A 13,214-nucleotide genomic window follows, 5' to 3' on the forward strand; every position below is an offset into this window, starting at 1 on the left:
TAGGAAGTTCGTGAGCGGGCGCATGATGGTGAAGAAGGCTCGATATGTGGACGATGCTCTAAACGGTCCACTACCCGTCCACGAGCCTCAAACTGTTGCCCTCAAAGCAACCAGCAGCAGGGAGACGCTGCCAAGCAAGGTGGCACAAGTGGAGGCCGCTGGCCTCAACGAAGATGAGATGGCGCTTATCATCAAGCGCTTCAAGACCGCATTGAAAGGACGCAAGGAGTACCTCAACAAGAACAAAGCAAGGGGAAAGCGCTCCTGCTTCAAATGCGGTAAGACTGGTCATTTCATAGCACAATGCCCCGATAATGATGATGACCAGGAACAAGAAAAGCATGGGAAGAGGGAGAATAAGAAGGTTTACAAGAAGGCGAAGGGCGAGGCGCACCTTGGCAAAGAATGGGAATCGGACTGCTCTTCATCCGACTCCGATGATGAAGGACTGACAGCCTTGGCCTTCAACAAGTCTTTGCTCTTCCCCAACGAATGACACACTTGCCTCATGGCCAAGGAAAAGAAGGTAAGTATTCGTGAAACCCCCAAATACACTACTTATAGCGATGATGATTCTAGTGATGATGAAATAGATTACTCTAGCTTATTTAAAGGATTAGATAGAGCTAAAGTAGAGAAGATTAATGAACTAATTGATGCTTTAAATGAAAAGGATAGACTTTTAGAAAAGCAAGAGGATATTTTGTATGAAGAGCATGATAAGTTTATTAGTTTTCAAAAATCTCTTGCTCTAGAAATTAAGAGAAATGAAATGTTATCTTCTGAACTATCCGCTTGCCATGAAACTGTGTATAGTTTAAAGAGTATTAATGATGATTTAAATGCTAAGCTAGAAGAAGCAAACAAATCTAGCTCATGTGTAGAGCATGTTAGTATTTATAATAGATGTAAGGATTTTGATGTTAATGCTTGTGATGAACACCTTATGTCTATTACCAAATTAAATGATGAGGTGGCAAGTCTTAATGCTCAACTTAAGACTTGCAAAATTAATTTTGATCAATTAAAATTTGCTAGGGATGCCTACACCATGGGTAGACACCCCTCTATTAAGGATGGACTTGGTTTTCAAAAGGAAACCAAGAACTTAATAAGCCAAAAGGCTCCCGTACTCAACAAGGAGAAAGGGAAGGCTTCTATGGCTAGTAATACTCAAAGGAATCATGATTTCATTTATAATGATAGAAGATATTCTAGGAATGCTCATAGGAGTTATGATCATGATTCACATGCTATGTTTGCCTCTAGCTCTACTTTTGTGCATGGTAGGCCTAGGAAAAGTAATGTTGTGCATCATGTGCCTAGGAGAGTATGTAATGAACCTTCTACCATTTACCATGCTTGCAATACTTCATTTGCGCTTTTGTGTAAGAATGCAAATGTAGTGGCTAGGAAATTGGGATCCAAATGCAAGGGAGACAAGACTTGCATTTGGGTTCCAAAGGTCATTGTGACTAACCTTGTAGGACCCAACAAGAGTTGGGTACCTAAAACCCAAGTGTAAATTGCCTTGCAGGTTTATGCATCCGGGGGCTCAAGCTGGATTATCGACAGTGGATGCACAAACCACATGACGGGGGAGAAGAAGATGTTCACCTCCTATGTCAAGAACAAGGATTCCCAGGATACGATTATTTTTGGAGATGGGAACCAAGGCAAGGTTAAAGGTCTGGGAAAGATAGCCATCACAAGCGAGCACTCTATTTCAAATGTATTCTTAGTAGAGTCATTAGGGTATAATCTCATGTCTGTAAGTCAATTGTGCCACATGGGCTACAATTATTTGTTTACAAATGTTGATGTTTCTGTCTTTAGAAGGAGTGATGGTTCATTAGCTTTTAAGGGTGTATTAGACGACAAACTCTACTTAGTTGATTTTTCGAAAGAGGAGGCCGATCTAGATGCATGCTTAATAGCTAAGACTAGTATGGGCTGGTTGTGGCATCACCGTCTAGCACATGTTGGGATGAAGAACCTTCATAAACTTCTAAAGGGAGAACATGTGTTAGGACTAACCAATGTCTGCTTCGAAAAAGATAGACCTTGTGCAGCTTGTCAGGCAGGGAAACAGGTGGGAAGCACTGATCACAGCAAGAATGTGATGACAACATCAAGACCACTGGAGCTTCTCCACATGGACCTCTTCGGACCCGTCGCCTACCTTAGCATCGGGGGAAGTAAGTATGGTCTTGTAATTGTAGATGACTTTTCCCGCTTCACTTGGGTGTTCTTTTTGCAGGATAAATCAGAAACCCAAGGGACCCTAAAGCGCTTTCTAAGGAGGGCTCAAAATGAATTTGAGCTCAAGGTGAAAAACATAAGGAGCGACAACGGGTCCGAGTTCAAGAACTTACAAGTTGAGGAGTATCTTGAGGAGGAAGGTGTCAAGCATGAGTTCTCCGCTCCCTACACACCACAGCAAAACGGTGTGGTAGAGAGGAAGAACAGGACGCTTATCGACATGGCGAGGACGATGCTTGGAGAGTTCAAGACGCCCAAGCGGTTTTGGTCGGAAGCTGTGAACACAGCTTGCCACGCCATAAACCGACTCTATCTGCATCGTCTCCTCAAGAAGACCTCCTACGAACTCCTTACCGGTAACAAACCTAATGTATCTTACTTTCGTGTATTTGGGAGCAAATGCTACATTTTGGTGAAGAAAGGTAGACATTCCAAATTTGCTCCCAAAGCTGTAGAAGGTTTTTTACTAGGATATGACTCAAATACAAAGGCGTATAGAGTCTTCAACAAATCATCGGGTTTGGTTGAAGTCTCTAGCGACGTTGTATTTGATGAGACTAATGGCTCTCCAAGAGAGCAAGTTGATCTTGATGATATAGATGAAGATGATGTTCCGACGGCCGCAATACGCACCATGGCGATTGGAGATGTGCGACCACAGGAATAACAAGAGCAAGATCAACCTTCTTCCTCAACAATGGTGCATCCCTCAACTCAAGATGATGGACAGGTTCATCAAGAAGAGGCGTGTGATCAAGGGGGAGCACAAGAAGAACAAGCTATCAAGGAAGAAGCACCACCGGCCCCTCTAACTCAAGTCTGAGCGACGATTCAAAGAAATCACCCCGTCGATCAGATTCTGGGTGACATAAGCAAGGGAGTAACTACTCGCTCAAGATTAGCTAATTTTTGTGAGCATTACTCGTTTGTCTCTTCTATTGAGCCTTTCAAGGTAGAAGAGGCCTTGCAAGATCCGGACTAGGTGTTGGCCATGCAGGAAGAGCTCAATAACTTCAAGAGGAATGAAGTTTGGAGCATGGTGCCACGTCCAAAGCAAAACGTTGTGGGAACCAAGTGGGTGTTCCGCAACAAGCAAGACGAGCATAGAGTGGTGACAAGAAACAAGGCTCGACTTGTAGCAAAAGGTTATGCCCAAGTCGCAGGTTTGGATTTCGAGGAGACTTTTGCTCCTATGGCTAGGTTAGAGTCTATTAGAATATTATTAGCCTATACCGCTCACCACTCTTTCAGGTTGTTTCAAATGGATTTGAAGAGCGCCTTCCTCAATGGGCCAATCAAGGAGGAGGTGTATGTGGAACAATCCCCTGGCTTTGAGGATGACAGGTACCCCGACCATGTGTGTAAGCTCTCTAAGGCGCTCTATGGACTTAAGCAAGCCCCAAGAGCATGGTATGAATGCCTTAGAGATTTCTTAATTGCTAATTCTTTCAAGGTTGGGAAAGCCGATCCCACTCTTTTCACTAAGACTTGTAACGGTGATCTTTTTTGTGTGCCAAATTTATGTCGATGACATAATATTTGGTTCTACTAACCAAAAGTTTTGTGAGGAGTTTAGCAGGGTGATGACTCAAAAGTTTGAGATGTCGATGATGGGCGAGTTGAACTACTTCCTTGGGTTCCAAGTGAAGCAACTTAAGGACGGCACCTTCATCTCCCAAATGAAGTACACTCAAGATCTTCTCAAGCGGTTTGGGATGAAGGACGCCAAGCCCGCGAAGACACCTATGGGAACCGACGGACATGTCAACCTCAACAAAGGAGGTAAGTCCGTTGATCAAAAGGCATACCGGTCTATGATAGGGTCATTACTTTATTTATGTGCTAGTAGACCGGATATTATGCTTAGCGTATGCATGTGTGCTAGATATCAATCTGACCCAAGGGAATGTCACCTTGTGGCCGTTAAGCGGATTCTTAGATATTTAGTTTCTACGCCTTGCTTCGGGATCTGGTATCCAAAGGGGTCAATCTTTGACTTAATTGGATACTCAGACTCCGATTATGCTGGATGCAAGGTTGATAGGAAGAGTACATCAGGGACGTGCCAATTCCTAGGAAGGTCCCTGGTGTCTTGGAGTTCAAAGAAACAAACCTCCATTGCCCTATCCACCGCTGAGGTCGAGTATGTTGCCGCAGGACAGTGTTGCACGCAACTACTTTGGATGAGGCAAACCCTCCGGGACTTTGGCTACAATCTGAGCAAAGTCCCACTCCTATGTGACAATGAGAGTGCAATCCGCATGGCGGATAATCTTGTTGAACACAGCCGCGCCAAGCACATTGACATCTGGCATCACTTTCTGAGAGACCACCAGCAAAAGGGAGATATCGAGGTGTTCCATATTAGCACCGAGAACCAGCTAGCCGATATCTTTACCAAGCCATTAGATGAGAAAACCTTTTGCAGGCTGCGTAGTGAGCTAAATGTCTTAAATTCGCGTAACTTGGATTGATCTATAGCATACATGTGTTTTATGCCTTTGATCATGTTACTTATACATTTATGCAATTTGTTGCTTATTTATGGTGCTCAAGTTGTGCAAGGGATCCCCGGACCTCACAAGTCCATGTGTGAATGATGCACATATTCAGGGGGAGAAGTGCTACAACTTGATCCTTTGCGACTAACCTTTGTGTTTAAGTGTACTTAATGTAGTCTCAAAGGTGCATTGAAAGGGAAAGGTGAACTTGGACCATGCAAAGACTTCCACTGCACTCCGGTATTAGTGTACTCACCTCCAAGTTCACTCTTATGCTCTTATTGCCTTTTGCTCTTAATTGACAATTTTTGGTGAGGCAATGGGGTTAAAGGGCAAAAAATGAGCCCGTTTTGGTGCTTGATGCCAAAGGGGGAGAAATTAAGGCCAAAGCAAATGGATCAGCTACCACTTGAGAATTTTGAAAATAGTAGAGTTAGAATTTTTGGTTTGCCAAAATACTCTTATTGCAAAATTTGGTCTCTTGTGGGGAGAATTTATAATTATGGGAAAAAGGGGGAGTTTTTAGATCTTGTTCAATTTCACTTTTGGAATATCTCTCTTTATGCCCAAACAAGTGAGTTTGACTTAGAGATAGGAAAATGAATTTGATTTGCAAAAACAAACCAAGTGGTGGCAAAAAATGATCCAAATATGCCAAATTAGAGTCAAAAATAATTTGGTCTTCAATTTGAATCAATGTTGCATGTTTTGCATTGCTTTTTGATGTGTTGGCATAAATCACCAAAAAGGGGGACATTGAATGGGAAATGTGCCCTTGGGCCATTTCTATAATGTTTTGGTGATTAATTGTCCAACACAAAGTGAGTGAAATATTATGTGCCAAACAAGCAAAAGATGCAAATTATGTAACAAGGTACGTTTCTAGACTTAGTACATTGTTTTGAGTACTAACATATGTTGTCTAAGTGCTAGAAACAGAGAAAAGAAAAGAACCAAAAGACTTGGCTCGGTGCAGCCAAATCTCTGCTCAGTCTGGCACACCGGACTGTCCGGTGGTGCACCGGACAGTGTTCGGTGCTCCAGGCTGGACTCCGGTGAACAGGTCGCTCTCGGGAGAATTTGGCGGCATACGACTATAATTCACCGGACTGTCCGGTGGTGCACCGGACTGTCCGATGAGCCAACGGCTACCAGCGCAACGGTCGGCCGCGCAATCCACGGGCGACGTGTGGCCCGCGCCAACTGTCGGCAGGGGGCACCGGACTGTCCGGTGTGCACCGGACAGTGTCCGGTGCGCCAACTGCCACGGCTCTGCAACGGTCATCTACTCCAGAATAGGAAGGAGATCGCGCACCGGACATGAATAGTGGTGCACCGGACTATCCGGTGCGCCACCCGACAGAAGGCAAGGATAGCCTTCCTTGTTGGCCTCCAACGGCTCCTAGCTGCCTTGGGGCTATAAAAGGGACCCCTAGGCGCATGGAGGAGTTACCCAAGCATTCTAAGTCCTACACACTCCGTCTTCGCGCACTTGATCGATCGTGTTAGTGATTTGAGCTCCGTTCTAGTTGTGAACTCTTTATGCTTCTTTTGGAGCTCAAGTCGTGGCTTGTGTGCGTGTGTGTGTGTTGCTCCCCAACCTTACTATTGTGTTTTCATTGTGATCTTTGTTGTAAGGGCGAGAGACTCCAACTTGTGGAGATTCCTTGCAAACGGGAAAAAAGAGAAAAGGAAGAAAAGTCGTGGTATTCAAGTTGATCATTGGATCACTTGAAAGGGGTTGAGTGCAACCCTCGTCCATTAGGACGCCACAACGTGGAAGTAGGCAAGTGTTACTTGGCCGAACCACGGGATAAAAATCGCGTGTCTCTTGTGTGCTTTACCTTTGATCATCTGTGTTCACAAGAACTCATTTCAAGCTACTTAGCCATTCTAACTTACATAACAAAGTTTTGTGGCTATTAGTGTTGAATTTTACAGGATCACCTATTCACCCCCCCCCCTCTAGGTGCTCTCAAGATCCCCTTACGCTACCCTCGCATTTCCAAACATACTCCATTACTTTCCGTTCCATTAGGCAAACCACCGGCTTTTAATGGTGAAGATTGTTCTAGATGGAGTGAAATGATGAAATATCACCTAACCTCACTCCACACAAGCTTATGGGACATTGTTGAATTTGGAGCACAGGTACCATCCGTGGGGGATGAAGATTATGATGCGGACGAAGTCGCCCAAATCCAACACTTCAATTCCCAAGCAACTACTATACTCCTCACCTCTCTAAGTCGAGAGGAGTATAATAAGGTGCAAGGTTTGAAAAGTGCTAAAGAGATTTGGGACGTACTAAAGACCGCGCACGAAGGAGACGAGATGACCAAGATCACCAAAATGGAAACGATCGAGGGGGAGCTCGGTCGATTTATGCTCAACCAAGGAGAGGAGCCACAAGCCATGTACAACCGGCTCAAAACCTTGGTGAACCAAGTGCGCAACCTCGGGAGCACCAAATGGGATGACCATGAAGTGGTCAAGGTTATTCTTAGATCACTCGTTTTCCTTAACCCTACTCAAGTTCAATTAATTCATGGTGATCCTAGATATAAGCTAATGTCTCCCGAGGAAGTTATAGGAAAGTTTGTGAGCTTTGAATTAATGATCAAGGGCTCCAAACAAATCATCGAGCGAGGCGCCACCTCCACACCCGAGGTGCAACCCATCGCCTTCAAGGCAACAGAGGAGAAGAAGGAAGAGTCTACATTGAGTAGGCTTCCCATCAACGCCTCCAAGCTCGATAATGAGGAGATGGCGCTCATCATCAAGAGCTTCCGTCAAATTCTCAAGCAACGGAAGGGGAGAGACTACAAACCCCGTTCCAAGAAGGTTTGCTATAAGTGTGGTAAGCCCGGTCATTTCATTGCTAAATGTCCATTATCAAGTGATAGTGACAGGGGCGACGACAAGAAGGGAAGAAGGAAGGAGAAGAAGAAGTACTACAAAAAGAAGGGCGGTGATGCCCATGTTTGTCGGGAGTGGGACTCCGATGAGAGCTCCACTGACTCCTCCTCCGACGAGGACACCGCCAACATCGCCGTCAACAAGGGTCTCCTCTTCCCCAACATCGGCCACAAGTGCCTCATGGCAAAGGACGGCAAAAAGAAGGTAAAATCTAGAGCCTCCACTAAATATGCAACATCTAGTGATGAGGATAACTCTAGTGATGATGAAGATAATTTGCTTGCCCTTTTTGCCAACCTCAACATGCAACAAAAAGAAAAACTAAATGAATTTATAGGAGCTATTCATGAGAAGGATTAACTCTTGGATAGCCAAGAGGACTTCCTTATTAAGGAGAACAAGAAGCATGTTAAGGTTAAAAATGCTTATGCTCAGGAAGTAGAGAAGTGTGAAAAATTGACTAGTGAGCTAAGCACTTGCCATGACATTATCTCAAACCTTAGAAATGAAAATGCAAAATTAATTGCTAAGGTTGAGAAGTTAGATGTTTGTGATGATTCAATTGTTAGTCTTAGAAATGATAATGATAGTTTGATTACTAAGATTAACAAGTTGAATGCATCACTCTCTAGTCTTAAAATTGAGAATGAAAAATTAATTGCTAAGGCTAAAGATTTAAATGTTTGCAATACTTCTATTTTCAATCTTAAGAATGAGAATGCTATTTTACATGCTAAGATTGATGAATTAAATGTTTGCAAACCCTCTACATCTACAATTGAGAATGTTAATATTTGCACTAGATGTAGAGATATTAATGTTGATGCTATTCATGATCACCTAGCTTTAATTAAACAACAAAATGATCACATAGCTCAACTTAGTGCTAAGATTAATGAGCATGACTTAGAAAATGAAAAATTTAAATTTGCTAGAAGCATGCTCTATAGTGGGAGACGCCCAGGCATTAAGGATGGCATTGGCTTCCAATAGAGAGACAATGTCAAGCTTAATGCCCCTAAGAAATTGACTAACTTTGTTAAGGGCAAAGCTCCCATGGTTCAGGATAACGAGGGCTATATTTTATATCTTGCTGGTTATCCCGAACACAAAATTAGGATAATTCATTCTAGGAAGTCTCACTCTGGCTCTCATCATGCTTTTATGTATAAGAGTGAGGCATCTAGTTCTAGGCAATCAACCCATGTTAAATTGCCTAAAAAGAAATCTCATGTTGCATCAAATGATCATAACATTTCATTTAAAACTTTTGATGCATCATATGTTTTGACGAACAAATCAGGCAAAGTAGTTGCCAAATATTTTGGGGCCAAACACAAGGGCTCAAAGACTTGTGTTTGGGTACCCAAGGTGCTTGTTTCTAATGTCAAAGGACCCAAGACCGTTTGGGTACCTAAGAACAAGGCCTAAACTTGTTTTGTAGGTTTATGCATCTGGGGGCTCAAGTTGGATCATTGATAGCGGGTGCACAAACCACATGACAGGGGAGAAAAGGATGTTCTCCTCCTATGAGAAAAACCATGATCTCCAAAGAGCTGTCACATTCAGGGATGGAAATCAAGTTTGGTCAAAGGACTTGGTAAAATTTCTATATCACCTGACCACTCTATTTCCAATGTTTTTCTTATAGATTCTTTAGATTATAACTTGCTTTCAGTTTCTCAATTATGCAAAATGGGCTACAATTGTCTTTTTACGGATATTGGTGTTACTGTCTTTAGAAGAAGTGATGATTTAGTAACATTTAAGGGAGTACTCGAGGGTCAGCTATACTTAGTTGATTTTAATAGAGCTGAACTCGATACTTGCTTAATTGCTAAGACTAACATGGGTTGGCTCTGGCATCGTCGACTAGCCCACGTTGGGATGAAGAATCTTCATAAGCTTCTAAAGGGAGAGCACATTTTGGACTAACAAATGTTCATTTTGAGAAAGACAGGATTTGTAGCGCATGTCAAGCAGGGAAGCACGTTGGTGTTCACCATCCACATAAGAACATCATAACAACTGACAGGCTGCTTGAGCTACTCCACATGGATCTATTCGGCCCGATAGCTTACATAAGCATCGGCGAGAGTAAGTACTGTCTAGTTATTGTGGATGATTATTCTCGCTTCACTTGGGTGTTCTTTTGCAGGATAAATCCCAAACCCAAGAGACTTTAAAGGGATTCTTGAGATGGGCTCAAAATAAGTTCGGATTGAGAATCAAAAAGATAAGAAGCGATGGAGTTCAAGAACTCTCAAATAGAAGGCTTTCTTAAGGACGAGGGCATCAAGCATGAGTTCTCTTCTCCCTACACACCACAACAAAATGGAGTAGTGGAGAGGAAGAATAGAACTCTACTTTACATGGAGAGAACCATGCTTGATGAGTACAAGACTTTGGATCGGTTTTGGGCGGAAGCAATCAACATCGCTTGCTACGCCATCAACCGTATCTACCTTCACCGAATCCTCAAGAAGACATCATATGAACTCCTAACCGGTAAAAAGCCCAATGTTTCATATTTTAGAGTCTTTGGTAGCAAATGTTTTATTCTTGTTAAAAGAGGTAGAAAATCTAAATTTGCTCCTAAGGCTGTAGAAGGCTTTTTACTTGGTTATGACTCAAACACAAGGGCATATAGAGTCTTTAACAAGTCCACTGGGCTAGTTGAAGTCTCTTGTGACATTGTGTTTGATGAGACTAATGGCTCTCAAGTAGAGCAAGTTGATCTTGATGAGCTAGATGATGAAGAGGCTCCATGTGGCGCGCTAAGGAACATGTCCATTGGGGATGTGTGTCCTAAGGAATCCGAAGAGCCTCCACAAGCACAAGATCAACTATCATCTTCCAATCAAGCATCTCCACCAACCCAAGATGAGGATAAAGCTCAAGATGATGAAAATGAAGATCAAGAAGAGCCACCTCAAAAGGAGGACAATGATCAAGGGGAGATGCCAATGATCAAGACAAGGAAGATGATGAGAATCCAAGACCGCCACACCCAAGAGTCCACCAAGCAATACAACGAGATCACCCCATGAACTTCATCCTCGGCGATATTCATAAGGGGGTAACCACTCGATCTCGTGTTGCTCATTTTTGTGAACATTACTCCTTTGTGTCTTCTATTGAGCCATACAGGGTGGAAGACGCATTAAGGGATTCAGATTGGGTGTTGGCAATGCAAGAGGAACTCAACAACTTCACGAGAAATGAGGTATGACATCTTGTTCCACGTCCTAACCAAAATGTTGTAGGAACCAAGTGGGTCTTCCGCAACAAGCAAGATGAGCATGGTGTGGTGATAAGGAACAAAGCCCGACTTGTGGCCAAGGGATATTCACAAGTCGAAGGTTTGGATTTCGGTGAAACCTATGCACCCGTAGCTAGGCTTGAGTCAATTTGTATATTACTTGCCTATGCTACTTACCATGGCTTTAAGCTTTACCAAATGGACGTGAAAAATACCTTCCTCAATGGACCAATCAAGGAGGAGGTCTATGTTGAGCAACCTCCCAGCTTTGAAGATAGTGAGTACCCTAACCATGTGTATAAACTCTCTTAGGCTCTTTATGGGCTCAAGCAAGCCCCAAGAGCATGGTATGAATGCCTAAGAGATTTTCTTATCGCTAATGGCTTCAAAGTCGGAAAAGTCGATCCTACTCTCTTTACTAAAACAATTGCAAATGATTTGTTTGTATGCCAAATTTATGTTGATGATATCATATTTGGGTCTACTAACAAATCTACTTGTGAAGAGTTTAGTAGGATCATTGTAACACCCCGGGCTCCACAAACACCTCGGAATGCTACTGAACTACACTTCTGACATCTATATAAAATTTCGGCAGCATCTCCATTGCAAAATTGCATAAATGGGGGGGGCAACAGTGTATAAATATATATCATGACAAAAACGTACTAAGTATTATTAATCGGCTAGCAAAGGGAAGTTAAACATACGACATGAACTGAATTAACCAGTGCGCACGACTAGCTAAAAAACAAACTTCCTTTGACAACAAGTTTCTAATTAAATCATGGCTGCGCCTAGGCAGCGTTATTATGAGAGTGAAAGTAGACGTACTGCTACTCCCCTCATTCCCAACATGTATCAAGTACCTGCATTGAGTAATGCAAGAGTGAGATGACACATCTCAGCAAGTAAAATAATATCAAATTGTTTAACCACATAAGAACATTGCTTTACCACCACTTGATTTCACAACCTTCTTATCACGAAGGTGCAGCACGTATACAACGTACAACACTCCTAGTTACCACACCTCGCAGGTAGAAACCACAATAGTAACATAGTAATGTCACACTTCATATATACCTCATGAGTGCAAATGTCTGCAAATGCAAGGATGACTTCTGCCTTCATACCTCTAAGGATATGAAGCCGCATCGTACCCCTCCTCGGGCAACGTACGATGCTAAAAATGTACTGGGTACGGTCGGACCATAAGATCATGACATAACTTCAGAATGCAAGATGGATGATGCGATGTGCATGACATGCCTACAATACTTCATATAACTCCGGTGTGCCAGCCATGTCACCATGTCGATGGGTTCCGACCGTTGGAGCTCTGACTTGTGGGCCCGTCTGGCTGTCCGGTGGTGCACCGGACAAGTCCTGTAGACTGTCCGGTGTGCCACCCACGCGTGCTCTGTCCTCTGTGCACGCAGGCGTGCATTTAATGCGTTGCAGTCGACTGTTGCGCGCGAAGTAGCCATTGCTCCGCTGTCACACCGGACAGTCCGGTGAATTTTAGCGGAGCGGATTCCCGAAGCTGGCGAGTTCAGAGTTGCTCTCCCCTGGGGCACCGGACAGTCCGGTGATTTATAGCGGAGCGCCTCTGAGAATTACCGAAGGTGTTGAGTTCAGCTTGGAGTTGCTTGGTGCACCGGACAGTCCGGTGCGCCAGACCAGGGCACACTTCGGTTATCCCTTGCTCTTTTTGTTGAACCCTTTTCTTGGTCTTTTTATTGGCTTTTTGTGAACCTTTGGCACCTGTATAACTTATAGACTAGAGCAAACTAGTTAGTCCAATTATTTGTGTTGGGCAATTCAACCACCAAAATCATTTAGGAAATAGGTGTAAGCCTAATTCCCTTTCAGGAAGAAAACACCCTTCTGAGTTCTCTCTTCCTAGCTCCCTTCCCTCTCCCTTCTTCACCCTTCTCTCTCCCTCCAAGGCTCCAACACCCTTCTCTCTACACCAGTTGGGAGAAAACAGCTCCTCATCTGAAGGTATATGTCTGAACTTTGAAGTCTCCAGTTAAGACTGAACTTTTCCCATTTTAGACTGAACTCTTAAGTCTTCAGTTAAGACTAGACTTTTCTCATTTTAAATTGAACTGTGAAGTCTCTAGTTAATACTGAACTCTGAGATCTAAACTTTTCTCATTTTTTTTGTTCGGTTTAGACTTCAGTTTAGTTAAGACTTCTGAAATTCTGAAGCTCCTGTCTTGAATTCAGTTTAGTTTAGTTCAAACTTCAGTTCAGCTTAGTTC

This window comes from Zea mays, chromosome 1 (assembly GCF_902167145.1).
Source record: "Zea mays cultivar B73 chromosome 1, Zm-B73-REFERENCE-NAM-5.0, whole genome shotgun sequence".
Classification (NCBI taxonomy): Eukaryota; Viridiplantae; Streptophyta; class Magnoliopsida; order Poales; family Poaceae; genus Zea; species Zea mays.